General features: G+C 45.0%; 1 protein-coding gene across 1 annotated transcript in view; it reads right to left on the bottom strand.

Moving 5' to 3' along the window:
* Positions 1-16,692, bottom strand: part of Lnx1 (ligand of numb-protein X 1) — a 108,602-nt gene extending 91,910 nt beyond the window's left edge. Inside the window, exons 1-2 of the mRNA XM_028780811.1 lie at positions 16,595-16,692; positions 15,231-15,349 (exon numbers count right to left, since the gene is read on the bottom strand). The gene's annotated coding sequence lies outside the window, so the exon portion shown is untranslated. The remainder of the gene's footprint in view (positions 1-15,230; positions 15,350-16,594) is intronic.
* Between the last annotated feature and the right edge of the window lie 613 nt (positions 16,693-17,305).

Here is a 17,305-nt window from a genome sequence, read left to right as displayed (position 1 = left end):
CACGGTGATGGAGACCTGATGTGTGGTTTGTATAGTGTGTTCCTGAAGGAGCCTCACTCAGGATCTTCTGGGGGAAGGACAGTGGAGAAGGAGAAGCCCTGCCTCTCTTGCTGTGGTCTGAGCAAGCACTTCCCAAAGGTCCATGTGTTCCAGGCTTGGTCTCCATGCTACTGGGAGGATAGGGTGTGGAGCCTGTGAGAGATGGGGCATAGGGCTGGTCATACTGTCACTGGGATGTGCCTATAACATTTTATTATTACTATAAAGGATCACATAAGGGTGTTTCACACACATGTACAATGTACTTTGAACATATTCCACTGCACACCCCCATTGTTCTCTTCCTCTTAGCTCTTCTTCCTTCCCATGAATCCCCTCTGTGCCAGTTCTCCCAGGAGTTGCCTTGGTCATGATCTGCACAGCAATAGAAAGACAGACACTGGCTGGGGTCTTTCATAATCGTAACATGAAGCTGACTAAATACGTGACCCCTCCCCCATGTCTATATATACACTGGCACATCACATTCTTTATAATATTCTGCACTAAGAGTCCTACTTACAAACAAACACACAAACAGAAACCAGCCTCAAAATAAAAATCCCTGTAGGTCACAGGCTAGATAATCCCACTCACAAATAGATTTCTACAATTCTGTCTTAATAAAGAGGAAATGTGTTTGTTTTGTTTATGTGTCTTTCTCTGTGTGCGTGTCTGTGTATATGTGTGTGTGTGTGTGTGTGTGTCTGTCTGTCTGTCTGTCTGTCTGTGTCAGAGTCTCACTATAGTGAGACCAGGTTGGCCTCAAATTCAGAGATCTGCAGGTCTCTGCCTCCTAACTGCTAGGATTAAAGGTGTGCAGCACCATGCCAATCCAGATGGATGTTTTTATAACTTTGCTTCTAAACAAGTTACTTAGCATTTCCCATGTGCTAGGCACTGTGCTGAGGACATTATTAGATTGTGTCATTTTATCTTCTTGAGACCTCATGACATTTTGTTTTGTTTTTAATTAAACAGATCAGGAAACTGGAGCATAGCACCTAGGTGACTGACCAGTCACACCCAAGAGGAAGCTAAGCAGGCCGAGCTGCCCGACTTTGCTCCTACCCTTTCCACCCTTTACTTCTCAGTCTGTCTCCCAGTGTCTCCAGTCTGAAATGGTCAGAACTTCAATAATGTAACTACTTCAATATAAAAGACCAAGGACATCAGAAGGATTTAATTCTCTTTAGGGCTCACTGTAAGTAAAGATGTCAAAGCTCTGAGGACACAGAATCTTAGCCTCTAAGGAGAATTGCAGTGCCCCAGGGACAGAATTACTCAACAAGGTTAGCAAGCATAGCAGGGTTCAGCTCCCACTCCAATGCCCCCATCCTTCACCTCCACACTTTCTCCCCTCTCCCAACCTTGCTTCCAACCTCTCTCCTCTTTCTCCCAATCCCACTCCCCTTTCCTTCCCTCTCAGAGCAATGAATCCGCTGGCCCTTGGCCATATGGTAAACCAACTTCTTAATGTAATGTTAATGTAAACACCACTTATATTTTTTGTGTGAATTTACTTTAGACTAAATAAAGTCTACATAAATAAAAATGGAGCCTGAGAGCATTGGCTGAATAAGCAGTTTGAACTCTACAGCAATGAACTAGGTAGACTTCAGAAAATTAGATTTCTTCTGTTTACCTGGCAGTTCTTTTTGTGTTTCTATCTTGTGAACATATAACACATATCATATTGCTGTAACGTAGAACAAATCCTGCTTTTAGACATACATGAGCCCGGCATTGGGGTGAGACGACACTATCAAGAATCATTTAATCTAACAGAGAAACACATTTCTCCCCTAGAAAGTAGAGTTCAAGGCTGAGGTGGGTAGAAAATATTTGTTTAAATCTGCTCAGTAGGCCTGTCCTTTTGACACTGTCCAAGGAGGGCAAGCAGACGTGGCTTTCATACAGGTTAGAGTGAGAAAACACAAAGCAGAAGTCAGACTTTCTTGGTCTCTCACATTAGCAACAATCTCTCCCCTTCCCTTTCACTTAGAAGACAAATGTGCCTTTCAGATGTTGATATAACCTAGAATCAACTGGGAAGAGAATCTCAATGAAGGATTGATGTTCTTCTTTGGGTTAGCCTTGGAGCATGTCTGGGTCAGGGGACTGTCTTAATTATATCAATTTATGTGTCCAGTTTCTAGCAACTATGGGTGACACCATTCCTTAGGCAAGGGAGAGACCTGAACTATATACAAGTGGAGAAACAGTTGAGTGCAAGCAAGCATGCATGCATTGTTCTCTGCTTTCAAAGGTGGATGCAATGTGCCCATTTCTCTCCAGCCCCAGTCACAGGGCACAGTGACTTACCTTCAATGATGGACTGAAATCTAGGAACATCAGCTGCAACAAACCCCTTTCTCTCTAATTAGATTTTTGTCAGGGTATTTTTATTGTGGTAATAGAAATGAAACTCTAACAGGAGCCTACTGTAACAACATGGTCCTAGTGTGCTGTGGACACCCTCTTTTTCCTTTCAGGACACCCTTAAAGCTCATAGAAAGCAAATGGGTAAATACATCACTTGGCTCCACTGAGAAGTTCGTATTTTTCTAGTGAAAGAACCAATTTCACCCTAAAGCATCCCTTAAGCTGTTTCCTGAGTCCCTGCTTCCAACAGTAGTGAGGAGATTGAGTATTATTCAAGGAATTGAAGGATTATCTCAGCTGGCAGATAGAGCTCAGGGTGGAGTTCTTGTCTTACATGCACAAGGCCCAGCACAGCAAAACCAAACAAATAAGGCAATAAATAATGAGAAAATTAAGATGCCCACCCCCCCACCTTGTAGGGATAGCAATATGTTTTGCAATGGTACCTTCTCAAAGCTGACACATAGACACTGCATTAAAAGGAAGTTTTGAGAGTTGTGCTTAAATGAGACAATAATAACTTTATAAAACAAATCATTCTACCCTTGGGTAGACTTTTATATCAGGAGAAATGTTAACACACTGAGGGAGAATTTATCTCCCTGTAGCTCCTCCCCTCTCTAGGGTACACAAGATTTTCCATGGAGTTCTTTAGTGCTTCAGGATTTGAAGTCATGTCCTTCTCTGGACTGAGCTAGATTCACCCAGTTTTTCTTCAGGTTTCTGGTCTTTATGAGGCTAGCTAACTCTCTTCAGCAAACACCCCAATTTGTTTGTGGGTCTCCTACAATACCTGGAGAGGAAAAGCCCTAAAACTACAGAACAGAGGGAGGCTGGTGACTGCACCAGTGAGCTGACCCTCAGCCAGCCTAGGAGGCTTCCTCGCTGCTTCTGCGTGGCCACACAGGAGATGCTGCCCTGAGGTCAGAATAACTTGTGCATGCCCCCCCACCTCTGTGTGTATGAGAGAAAGACAGAGACAGAGAGACAGAGACAGAGAGCCCTCCACATGTGAGCATTTAATGGATTCAGTCAACCACAGGTCAGTGTTGTAGAAGGAAGGTATCTATGCTGAATATGTAACCCTTCCCCATTATCATTTTCCTAAAAATTCAGCATAGCAATACTCCTACATTGTATTAGATATTTTATGTAATCTAAAGAAGATTTAGGGTACACTAGAGGATGAGTGATTATTATATGTAAACACAAAACCATTTTACAGAAGAAACTTGAGCCATCTGTGGATTTGGGTATCTGTGGGTGGGAAGGGATTTCTAGAAGCCTCTACTCTACAGCGGGACAGCAGTCTGTCCATAGGTAGACAGACAGATGGATGGAGCTAAGATCTAGGGTTATAAGGAGAAGCATGGAGCTTGTGAGAGCATAAACAAGGTCTGTGGACATGCTTGAGAAGATGTAAAGCTATTTTGTGGCTCTATGTAAACAGGAGACCTTCAATACGTCTGGCATCAGAATACAGTTTCCCGTGATTCTCTAGGACTGGTGGCATTTGGGGATGCTTTCAGCTATTCTATTCATCTCATTTTTAAATGTCTGAACAACATATAATGCAAGAAAACAGAGCCGGAAACCAATTAAACAAATAATCAATCGGTGATGCTTTTGCCACCCAAAGCAAAAATATTAAAATTCAGCAGCACATGAAAAGGCTGAGGTGATGAGTGGAGAGAAGCCCAGGGAAGAGGGAACAGGACCTTCCAGCCCCAACCACCTGCTCCACCCTCAAAAGACACACAACTCTGAAAGGAAGTGTCTTGGGAGAATGCTGGTCACCCTAGGTGGTGACCGTTGTCCCAACTCAGGGAAAAGGCAGTGACTACACAGCCTTGTCTGCAGGAACCTCCTCACTATCACACTACCATGAGAAAGCCCTCATCGAATCTGTCCCTAAATAACACACACACTTATCCCACCGGTGCTGTGCTGAGTCACGCCACAGCCTGAGGTGAAAGGAACTGGGATGAAAGTTCCTCAATAACCAGATTCCTAACCTGATCTTTCAGATTAGTTCCCATCCTCTGTCAATCACAGTGTGTTGCCTTGCTTGTTTTTTTTTTTTAAGCACCCAGTGTTTGGCTTCACTGTCACCATGGTAACACGCCCAGAATGAAAACCCATTCCCAATGCAGGCAGTGCCAGTCTATGGCTGGAGCCCTGGACTGACCATGGTGGGAGACGGGGCGATGGGGCTGAGCTCCAGAATGTATCTCTCTCTGCTTCCTGACTGTGAATACTAGCCACCAGCACTTTGCTATCTTCCCTTCCTCCATGGACCGTAACCTTCAAACCATGAGCAGAAACAAACCCTTTCCTTAACTTGCTCTCGTCGGCTACTCCATCAGAGCAATGGGAGGACGAACATAAAGACTATTATAATCGTGGTTGCTGAGATTTTTTTTTTGTTGTTCCTTAAACTTTGCACCCCAAGGCGAGTGCCTCGCTTGCTTTCCCTATAACCCAGGCCTTATCAGTAGTTTTTCTTAGAAGTTCAAGGAGGGAAAGTGAGGTGGCAACTTTGTGGCTTAGACCAGCCCTGGGATTAACTGCCTTGAGGAGTCTTCATGTTTTCCTTGCATCATCCCTGGGAGCCAGCCAGGTGCAGTGAGGAAATGGTGGACATGGTCCAGAGCATCTGAGGTGTGCCACTGAACTGTAAGCAAGCTCTGAATAGATTACAGCTCCACCTCATTTCATGCTTGGTGGAGACACCAGGTGCATAACTGGCTGGCTGGCTCACAAGAGGGAAGTGTGGAGCGATACTCCCAGAGACAAAGCACCTTGGTCCTGCGGGAGCTTCTGTGGAAGTACACCCAGGTAACAAACAGTTCTCTATATCCAGGACATTGTCCAGAATGTGGCGAACAGTGGGAGGCTCTGCCCTACTGGAGAGGCATTCGTTTGGTGATTTGGGGGAGGGTGGAGACACAATCCCTGAGATGTAGATCACCCCATCCTCCTGTCTTAGCCTCCTGAGTGCTGTGTCTACCACCACAATTTGTATTGATGGCTTAAAGTTGTTCAAAATGTTTTTATTCCTCAACCAACCCTAATGTTTAACAGTGTTTTTCAAACATAGACAGACTACACCTAGACCTAGTGATCACACCGGTAACTTAGCTCTAAGAAACGGAGTCTGGGGAACAGGGCTTGGAGAGATAGCTCAGCTGGTGAGGTGATTACATTGAAACCACAGGAACCTGAATTAGATCCCCAGATCAAACAAAACAAAACACCAAAAAACCAGTCAGGCAGGCAAAAAGCCATGCCTGTGGCTTGAGCTTTCATATCAGCACTGAGATGGAGGAGAAAGATTCCTGAGCCTACCTAGCAGATGGGAAAACTACAGGTCAAAGGAGAGCCCCTGCCTCAAAAGAGCCAGGTAGATGGTGCCTGCGTGCGAAATGACACTCACCCAAGGTTGTTGTCTGTTCTCCATGTACACATGTGTACCCACACATACACAGACACCCAAGGTTGTCTTCTGTCCTCCACATACACATGTGTGCACCCACACATACGTACACACCCTGCATGAGCATAAACATCTGTGAAGTGGAGACTGAACCTGGTCTGGCCGTGTGGGCTCAGTGGTGACATGCTTCCCTGAGATGTGTGAGGCCCTGGGTTCAGGCTCCAGCATCACAAAACACCAGAACAAGAAAGACACCTAGAAATCCCTGAGGTGTAGAGTTTTTGTTCATGATGCTTTAAAACTCTGGGAAGCACTGTTGGGCAACATGGTGACTTAGCATTTCAAACCGGCCCCAGGGGCCCCACCTCAACCATAGCCAGGTCATTCATTCTTATGCAGAAACTTAACCATGGAGAAGCCCAGTGGACCAGTGCCAATCACTGTTTCCCACAGTGGCCCTGGCCACCTGCTCTCTCTCTAAAGGAATCTGCCTGGCAGGCACATTTGTCTCACTAATGCTCTGGCCCTGGCTAAACCTCGTAAAATAGGTTATTTGTAGGGAAAGCAAATTCCCAAAGTCAAGATAAGACCTATCTCTCTTCCTTGACCTTATTTATACCTCAAGTCTCAGATTCATTCAGTGAGCATTGAAGGCTCTGATAATGTGTGACCTTTTTAATAACTACTAATTATGAATGGAGATACATTATTCCTTGCCTTACAGAATTGTATATAACCAGGAAAACCAGGCGCTTCAGTGACCTGAATACAAAGAGTCACTTATGGGATAAAAACCTATCTTTACATTAAGAGGGAAGGTTGGAGGAGAACTCTGTATGTGCACAGGGAGGGACCTGCACTTCACCTTGGGAGAAGGAGGCAGATACTCACAGCCTGCTGTGAGGGTTGAGGGTTATGGTTAGATCTGGTTCTGCTTAACTTCTAAATCACTGGTCTCAAAGAGGGAGCAAGAGACTCATTAATGAAATCTGCGAATGACATTCGCCTGCAAAGTGTTTCAAACACCAGAAAGAACAGAAAAATATAAAGGGTCTCTACAGAGGTCAGAATCTGCCAGGAAATGACAGACCTGAGCAAGGAGAGACGGCAGAACACATCTGGAGTCAATAACCAGGAACACAGACATTCAGAAATTGGGAAAGACAAGGGAAGTGGTGGAGCGAGCAGAGTCCCCCGTGGCTAGCCAATTACATATGAGTTCTAGAGGCCGGGGATGGCTTTTCACAGCCTTCCAGAAAAAAAGCATCATCTCCCTTGACAAGAGACGTCACCAGACTTCCCTGGATGTCATGGTGCACCTGCCATCCTTGGGGTGGGAAGTGTTCTGTCTCAAATAAGACGCCCTCCCACATCCTAGCGTATAAACATGGAGTCCTGCAAACAATGCACACTTAAAGTACTTCATCTGAGCAAGGGTTCTATTACTACTGAGCACCAACAAGGACTCCTGGGACATCTGACTTTCGGGAAGTATGGGAGTGAAATAGCCTGCAAGCTGGTATCCTCCCTCTCAAACATGACCGTGGCAGGAAGAGACTTTTTCTTCTTTTCTTTCTTAAAAACAAACAACACACAGACACACACACACATACACACACTCACAAACATACACACACACACCAAAGCAAAACAACCCACATAACCAAGTTTTTGAAAGGAAATTACAAGAAGAAATATATTTGAATTCTTAACATTTTTCAACTATTTCAGTTCTACAGATGTGTGCTAACTGCCCTGTCCCTGACCGCCATTTGTCTTGAACTCTGGGGATTCCCAGAAAATTCAATGCTATCTTCATGGCGTTCATAATTAGGAAAATAGAGGTAGATAAATGGCATGACACAGGTGACGAACACAGTGACAGTGATGAGGCTTTGAAGGACAAAACACAAGAGAACCACAGAGTCAGGCCTGGAAACTTCATGGACCACCTGGTTCCTAGGAAGGATCACAAAAGGTGACTGCTGTCCAGTTGCATAGCACACATGCGCTGGGGTTCAATCTTTAGCACCACCTATACAGGGCATTGGTGGTACATGCCTTAATCCTAGCACTCAGGAAGTGGAGATAGAAGAATTAGAAGTTCAAGGTCATCCTCACCTATATAGGGAGTTCAAGGCCATCCTGGGCTACCTGAGTCCCTGTCTTTAAAAGAATTAACAAAACCCAAAGACAAACAAAAGTGAGTAGGATTTTGATAAGTGAGAGGAAATCTTGAGGGGCAAGAGCCTGGCCAAACATTACCATCAAGGACAAGAATGCACACAGGTAGGTGGCTCTACATGATTTTAAAGCACTCTTTTAATATTTTATATAGAAGTCACAGATTTGTTTTTAATTCAGGGCCTCAGTATATGTGTAGCCCAGCTGGCTTCACACTTATAGTATAACCCAGGCTGTCCTCAGACTCATGACCCTCCCTCGGCCTCCCAAGGGCTGCGATTACTGGTGTGAGCACAATGCCTAGCTTAGAAATTACTTGATTTTGGTTTGGGCAAGAACCATAGGTCCTCACCAAGTGAGGATATGGTGTTTCAACATATCTAGGGTTGACATGTCAGTTACTATTCCAAATCCATCCAGTAATAGAGGCCTGGGTAGTTTTCAAAGATCCAAAGTCTTTGAGACTTTGGCTGTTGGCTCTTGTTCTGTCTTCTGGTGTTCAGCATATACCACACTCCTTCAAAGCATGATGCCCAGCCCTCAAATTAAAGACAGCATTGCTGGTTCTCCCTTGTCTTCTCTCTTCATCTCTGGTCCTTCCAACTGTCTTTGTAAGTAGTCCAGGTGATGGCAAAGAGTCCCCTAGGACCCTTTTTAATTTGTTAAGGTCCCTTGAGACAATGGTACTTGCAAGTAGACATTTATCTGTTTATCCTGGTGTGTGGGAAATCAAGATTCATTTGAGCGATAACCTCCAAGAATATGGCTTGTCCTGTCTTCCATTGCAATCTTTGTTGGTGTCTATTGCCTTCTTTCTGTAGATTTGTCACAGTGTTCATGGGAAGAATACATTAGGTTTTTAGAGCACAAAACTCTTACTACTGTGCCTTGAACACAGGAATAAAGGATAGAAATATCAAAGGCTGCCAACTCTAACTCTTCGTTGCTTATACTTCATTCAGTATGCCCAGTGCACCAGTGGTTCTGAATCTGTGGGTAGAGACCCCTTTGGAGGTCAAAGGACCCTTTCACAGGAGCTGTATATCGGGTATCCTGTGTTTCAGATATTTACATTATGATTCATAACAGTGACAAAATTACAGCTATGAAGTGGCAATGAAATAATTTTATGGCTGGGGGTTATCACAACACGAGATGTATTAAAGGATCAAAGCATTAGGAAGGTTGAGAACCACTGGTCTACACGAAGATTTCTCCGTGAACAGGCAGAGATGGCTGAGTATGTGAACGAAAGCTATAAAGTGAGTGCCGAGAGTAAAACGATGCCCACTCGAGGACATGACCATGATTCTCCCCAGACCTAGGAAGCTGACCTAACTGGGAAATTTGTCTTTTAAGTATGTCATCAAGTGTTGGATCTTGAGATGAGAACATCTTGGATTACCTGAGTAATCGCTAAGTCTAGTATCCTTAGGCGGGAGAGAAGAGAAGGCAGACTCAGAAGAGGAGGCAATGTGAAGACTTAGTCACACATCGAGTGACCTCTGGACCCAATAGAAGAGGCAAAGGTAGATTCCCTCTTGCCTAGCTCTCTCAAAGATGGGAATGTGCCCCTGCTGATGTCTTGATTTCAAACTTCAGCACACTCTAAAACTGAGAATAAATGAATTGTTTAAAACTCCTGAGCGTATGGCCATCAGCTCTGGCAATCTCAGGAGACTATCCCAGGAGACTATATATCTCTAGAGACGAATCCCATGGAAATGAGGTAAATCTTCCCAGTGGCCCACTCTAACCCTTCTCCACATGGCTAAGTGACAGGGTAAACATTTTGAGAAGGCAGCCACTAAAACTCCTGTATACTTAGGATGGCAATCCTTCCCCAGTGTACAAATCTAATGATTTGCTTTTAGTTCACTAATAAGTTACAATGCAGATGTCTTTAGAGGTGGCCGTGAAACCAATTTACAAAGGCCCCCAGGGGCTACCATTGGAATGGCTGAGTGTGTGTATACCGTGGAAGATGTCATACAAGTATGACCATAATTCTTAATGAGGAGCTTGAAAACCTCTTAATGAGGTGACTCACGTGTTAATGTGAGGATGTATGAGTGGAAGCATGCAGTGTTCTCTTCAAAAGAGGCCACGTGACTGACAGACCGTAGTCACAAGCAAGCTGTACAAATCATCTCAACAGATAGCAATGACATAGCTAAGCCTCCCATCATGCATATGTTGTTGCCATGCTGGGTGCCAAGAAGCTATTAAAGGAATTCCTAGAGAGCTTCCACTCTGCTGTCGGTGAAGTCTCTCATGTCCCCATGACAAATGTGTCAAGCACAAGAAGCAAATCTGAGTCACTGGGAGGCAGTGGTGACCGTGGTAGTGTTTAAGTGTGCAAGCTCCAGAGTAAAACTCAGTGTCAAGCAAACGACACTTGAGATGAAACTTGTGGCGCATGTTTGAAGTGCCCTGGTCAACCCACAAACAGCCACAGGGAATGTAGCCCCCTGGGCAGGGAGGAGGAGGGATTCCCTGAGAGAGCTAGAAGAAGCAGAATGGAATAAGAAGGAAGAAAATGCGCCTCCTAAAGCCTGCGTATGTCTAGTTTGGGAGTCAGCTCTTCTGCCCTGTCTGAAGTGGGAATGCCTCTGCTCCTTTCTGTTGTAAAAATATAAAAGTTGGAAATTTGTTACTATGACTTTCAATAAGCAATTTGCTACAGGTTGGGGGATGTGCTGATACGAGACACAAATTTCTCTCACGTAATATTTAAAACAATTGATTTTTACATTATGTATTTTCATGCCTCATGTAAAGAAAACAGCTCAGCTGAAGAAACACAAATAATCTTTGGTTGGATGATCAACGCCATCTGTCCGTCCGTCTACCATCCATCCACCATCAATCCATACATCTATCCACCATCCATCAATACAACTACCGTTTATCATGCAGTCATCTATCTATCTGCCCTTCACAGATTCATTCACCCCTCATCCACACATCCGTCTGTCAACCCAGCCACCCAGCCACCAAACACTCTAGGTGTTACATATGTGGAATGATGCTCACTGTCAGTGACAACACACTCAGAACACCCCTACCCCCGCAGGTAACCTATTACATTTTTAGAAACACCAATTCACAGGAGGTGCTTTCTCACCTTGATTTGAAGTCTGTATCTGTGTTGCTAAGCAGTAGGTCACTACAGTTTCCTTGTGACAGAGGACACAGAGTAGGGAGGGAATGACAGGTGGGAAGTTAAGGAGAGGGCCAGCATTCTATGACAGTGATCTCAGCCCCCTGTAGTCTCTGTTCTTAGTGACTTTTATGGTTTTCATATCGATCCTCATTCTTAGGAGACTGTACCTACTTAAAAATCTAAGGAAGAATGACACAGTCTCCTTCAAGTAGTTTTGAAAGGCTCATTGTAATTGTTTGGAAACGCTGTCAGAGGACAGTCAATTTACCACCCACATAAAAGTGAGTCTGTAATGCTGGCACAGAAATATCAAGAATAGTTTCATGCTGCCAGGAAGTTCAGAGATACCGAGGTGGGGAGGACCTACTTGAGAGCTTCTGTAGCCCCAAGCAAAGCAGATCTTTTGGGCTCTCCCTTAGGGGTGCAGAACTCTAATAGTCACAGGAGAAGAAATACTGAGAGGTTGCAGCCGTGAGTCCCTGCTGGAGGAAGATGCCTGGATTGTTCCTCTTGTACCCCAGATTGCTACGCCTGCTGGTCTTCAAAAGGCAGCCGCCACACTGGCAGCCACTCTGCCCTAGAAGGCCAAGATTAACAACATGATCCTGGTTAACAGGCTTTCTTTCTAAGCTTATGGTAGTGATCTTTCCAGAAATGTGCAGTGTTCAGTCAGTGGCTGTTTCCATCCTCATGTCCAGACTGAAACATGAGCTAAGTCGTCTAACTGTAGTTAATATAACATATCAATCCTAGAATAAATATCACTTAAACTGAACACCTAGCATGTACATGCACCCCACACATGCAATTGTTATTACCAAAATCCCAGGTACCTAAGTACCCAGCTTCCCAGGCAATCAGACTGAGGCAAAGATATTAAGCACCTCATGCAGACCAGTAATTGTGTGATAGGACTTGGTCTGTCTGATCCCCATGACCACGCCTTCTCTTCAAGAGTATCACGTGAGGGCTAGCTAACATGGTGCCAGGGCCATTCCAAACAGGTTAAAGAAAGTTTGTCTGGGGCATAAAGAAATCACATGATAGAACTGGGCTTTGAGCCCAGGCAGTCTGATGCCAAAGATCAGTTCCCTATTCTAGGATGGCAGTGCCACTCCACCTGAAATTAAATGAATAGGACCATGAGGCCCCAGTGAGAGGTGCATGCCCACCTCTCCATTACTTGGACCCATGCATTTAGTTGGAGTCCCCTGTGTTCTATTGTAGGATGCAAGGGTTTCATCTTGGGGGGTGTGGGGGGTCAAGGCAAGTGATGGGCAAGGAGCTCGTGGTTCTTCCTTAGAGTAGCCTTCAGCAAGCTGTAGTATTGTAAAAGTTAGTCCTCAGTTCACTGGGCCCTTGCTCTTGAATGGCAGAAATGTATGTTACACTTTGGGAAGAGGATGGGACCAAAAGCAGCTCTCAGCGGGTCTGGGACCACATCTGCTCTGACGAAATGATTCAAGGTCATCGACAGGTGCAACCTATTCTACTTAAGGGTGTGGATCTTATCCAAAGGACCCGTGAGCCTTCCCTCCACAGAATGGTACAGGTTGCAAATTATCTGTCACCTCTCACACTGGCCTGGCCAAGTGCTTATGGAGTCTGAGGTAGAAGATGTTTACCTACAAGATTAGAGGGGACCAAGTACCCAAGGCCACTCAGGGTGGTAGCATGATTAAAACAGTCTGAGCTCCCTGTAAGTCAGAGCACCCCAAATGACAATGACAATGAGACCTCTCCTGAAAGCTTTTAAGAACTCACACTTTGTGGATGTATCAAGATATCCTTGAACTGGGGACAGGAAGGAAGAGTGACTGACTACTCCAGAGTTTGCTTCACCAAGGAGACTGGCAGACACACACTGCCTGGCTCAGAGAATGACAGCTCGTTCACTCTCCTCCCTCCAGACTGTTGTGTTTCTCCAAACAGTTAACAGTGGGGTTAATTACTGACAATTAATTACAGTAATAAGAGCTGGGTTCTGAACCATTGCAGCCACAGGAAAACTACATAGACTCATACGAGTCCTCTAAGCCCCCAGGAAAGTTCCTCCAGCAGAGAGGGACTTGGCTTTTATTTGTCCCTGGCTCAGTACCAGGCACTGCTGACTCCAAGCTCTGCCTACCCCAGAGAATCACATCATAGCACATGGCACTTTTCTCTTTTCCTACCGAGAAATGAATGGAGGTCCCGAGAAGTTTAGTCATTTGCTAAAGGATCTACAGTCACCTTTGTAAGTACCTGAACCAGTGGAGTTGCCACGGCAGCTTCTCAGGGAGCACATTCCAAGTTACCCAGCAAGCTGCCCGGACCCCTGTATTAGACACCGTGACTCTGGTTTCTACCCTCTCTCTCTCTTTTTCTTCTTCTTCTTCTTTTTCTTGAATTGGGGGCAATTATATATATATATATATATATAATTTTTGTAAGCAGTTAGAGACAATGATGAAATGATTTGTTATTTAATCATAGGTCCATTATTGTAAAAATAACTAATTAACCAGGTATACAAGAGGAGGTAAAAAGTCTGCAGATCAAAGACAAATTTATACCTACAAAATCCAGAAATCCATGGGGACTCCTTTCCTCACTGTGCTCACAACCCTCTGAATCAACTGAGAATGTTATTAAGGCATCAGTAGCAGTCACTCTGCAAACACATGAGCTTAGAGGACAATACTGGGCACGAAGGTCAACTAGAGAAGAGACTACAAGCTTCCCACGAGCCCGAAAGAAACCGGTAACAAGCACGCACGAGGCAGACGGTTACCAGCAAGAGGCAGCCGCTCAAGGGCAATACTTTTTAGTTGTTTCAGTTTTTATTCTTGGACATTTGGCATGTTCTTTTAGTTTCTAGAGGGCTGTATACGGGCTTATTTCCTAGTAGATGACTTCCTTACAAACCCATCTGTTAACTTAAATCCCTGGAAAGCGACTAATGAAGACTATAAAATGAAATGTCCCATTCATTCTTTCATTCATTTATTTCTCTCCTGGAGTTTTCCAGCTAAGCTGATAAGAAGACGGACTGCGGATTTGTTCCTCTGCCCTTGTTAATAATATTAGCTGGCAGAGTGTGGCTCTTGGGCCCATTGAGAGCAGGTTATGTGATCGGGAGTAGAAAAAACAAATATGGATCCTTGAGGTAAAATTACTTTTAAAGTCAGGTCCTAGCAGAGCAACCTCCTCCATATATTTATTATATTAAGAGCAAGACATAAGCAACAAGACTTTCAACAATTCAAAACCCAGACCTGGCAGTACATTCTCGTGGCCTTGAAGGGTAATCTTTACTTTAACCAAAGGTCAGCAGGCAGCCTATCTGGCTGGAAGGTAAACAGAGTTCTAATCCAGACTGTTAAATGTTTTCCACAAGTAAAGGAAACTAAAGGCTTTTTGTCTGAGAGAGAGAGAGAGAGAGAGAGAGAGAGAGAGAGAGAGAGAGAGAGAATTTGTCACCTTTAGTACTGAGTTTCTATTGTAAACAACAACAAAACCTAGGGAAGTATTACAGATTTGGATCAAAATTGCTTCAGATGAGATGAATGCAGAAAGCAAGGGGGGAAAAAGACAATCTGAATTTTGTGACTGTCCCCAGCACCCCCTTCACCCCCTACACACACACACACACACACAAAACAGGCTGAACAAGTCTGCACATTTGAACTAACTTTCAAAAAACATCTTGCCTCCCTTTTCTCTGGAGTTTTAAAAAGAATCAGATCAACTTCACCAACAAGCTGAAGCTGAATTAATAATCAGGAAACAAAAATAATTAAATATCTGGCAAAGATAGCACGGCTGGCCATGGAGTAAGACTGTCACAGACATCGCTACTCTCAGAGTGTTACTCTAGACTGAGCCAGTAAGCCTCTGCCTCTCTCTCTCTCTCTCTCTCTCTCTCTCTCTCTCTCTCTCTCTCTCTCTCTCTTTCTCTCTTCCTCCCTTTCTTTCTCTCATTTGTTTTCTCATTCAGATCCCTCTGGACTGAGAGAGGAAAAAGTAATTCCTGCTCACCTGTTCAAAGACGTTTGGTGTTCTCAAAGCAGCAGTGACCAACCAGCCTCCATCCCCTGTGTCAGAAGCTTCTAGGGACGCCTGAGCTGTGACCAGTCTCAACTTCTGTGTACAGGTGGCTAGAGGAAGAAGGAGGGCATTGGTTGGTTCAGAGCAGGAAACCTGTGACATCACGGAAGTCTGGCTGAGACCTTAGGGACTAAAACATCCCCGAAGGCCCCGCCCCCTGTCAATTACCTGAATACCTTGGAGCAGGTAGGTGGCGTCTCTCAGAGGACAAATGAATCAGTTAGAGCAATTTGCTGGATGGAATTTACTTTCCTTCCTGAGCACAGCACGTGTCTAGCCCCGTGTTCAGATCTGAATGCGTTTGCCTGATTGTTTCCCAGGCCCATCTTGTATGCCTGATATTGTTTCCTCGGGCTCTCACGAGCCCACACAGCTGCCAACATCAGAATTAAAAGGGAAGTTTAAACACTTGAACGAGACAGGGACTTTTATAGGTGCAAAAAAAGGAAAAGGTTGTGAAGACTTAGCAATATCTGGGATTTTTCCCACTAATTCCTTTCTGAATCGTATCCCTTTGAGTTCCTAGTGTTTTTCTGTTCCGATATTATAACAAACCGAAGATGACATAACAAGTCTACTTCTTAAAAATCTAAATTCGATGCCTGTCAGCATCATTTTCCAAACACCCTCGCGGTCCCCAGCATATTAATTCAGGCACTGGTAACACTTCAGTCATTCCTACCTCGGTCTGTCTGTCACGTGATGGTTACAGTCCACAGTAGGCCTACAATTAGGAGTACTTTAAATGATTCAGGTTAGAATGATAGCGCCTTACTAAGGCGATGTTGTCTGCTGGGAGAGCTAGGGAAGAGGAGTCAGAGCTATTTTGGTCTCAAGCTTGGTGTGTGACCCTGGACAAGTCACCCTTGCTTCAGCTTTTCCAGCAGGAAAGAAAGGCTAATGGCACGACTCAGCTGGGACTTGAGTGACAGCTAAGAGGATTCTTGCCTGCTGGTTAAGGCTTGTGGCATCTTGTCCCATCAGCCTGTGGAATTGCTGTGTGCCCCTGGCTCGCAGCCAGCCTCCCTCACAGATTTATCCACTGTCCGGAATGTGCTACCTGAGGACACTGGGGAATTCTCTCTCCTGGGTTGGTCCAGCCACACTTTTGTCCTCTAACGAAGAAAATACCTGCTGAAAATCTTTCCCCCTCCTGATCTTGAAACTGTATGCTTCACCTGTTCTAATACTTCATGCTTAGCAGTGGTTTGTGGGCGGGACTGGGAGATGGCTGGAGGAAGAAATAGACAAAAAAAGCACCTCATCCCTGAGTGTCCAAATTAGTAGCTCAGTACCTTGTAAAGCAAATGGGGAGGGGAGAAGATGGAAGGTGAATCTGGCGCAGGAGGCAACTTCAAAACACTGGCTCACCCCAGGTAGGCCTAAACAGCTTCTCCATTTGCGATCGAGCAGCTTAGGAAGCTTTAAAACAAACAAGCACACCTCTCTTCACTACTTTATCCAATAGAAACTAAGGGAGGTGTGGCTACCCTGTATTGATAAAAGCAATAGGTTCGAACGGAGGGAGGGCGGTGGAGGTGAGGGAGATAAAGACAGCGAACCTTTAGTGTGCAGGGTTTTCGGGGGCGGGGGGGCAGGGGGCGGGGGGGAGGAGGAGATTGGGGCTAGCCAGGTTTCAGAAAGCCACGCCCCTCAGTGAGTCCCGCCCTCTGTGTGCTGTCAATCAGGCTTCACCTTGCCCAAGGGGATTGGCTCTTACTCGAGAGGCAGTTAGAGTTCCTGGCACTGAAACTGTGGGCCGAGGTGCAGGAGAAATGTATTTGCATAAAATGGGCAATAAGCGCACAGAACTTCGCTGAAGGCCTTTAGACTGTGGGAATTTTTCTGGCCGTATTCACAAACACACAGCCCCTTGCACGGACAGCCTGGTGAAAGAAAGACAAACTTGGAAGAGAGAGGGGAAGTAGGGAAAGTGGAGCAGCATTGAATTGAGAGTAGAGCTAAGTCTCACGTGCCATGTGTAAGAGAAGAGAAACTCTTGGCTA

The sequence above is a fragment of the Grammomys surdaster genome, unplaced genomic scaffold (genome assembly GCF_004785775.1).
Source record: "Grammomys surdaster isolate TR1022 unplaced genomic scaffold, NIH_TR_1.0 372, whole genome shotgun sequence".
In the NCBI taxonomy this organism is placed as follows: domain Eukaryota; kingdom Metazoa; phylum Chordata; class Mammalia; order Rodentia; family Muridae; genus Grammomys; species Grammomys surdaster.
The sequence above is the reverse complement of the archived record's forward strand: the minus strand, read 5'-3'. Positions and strand labels throughout refer to the sequence as shown.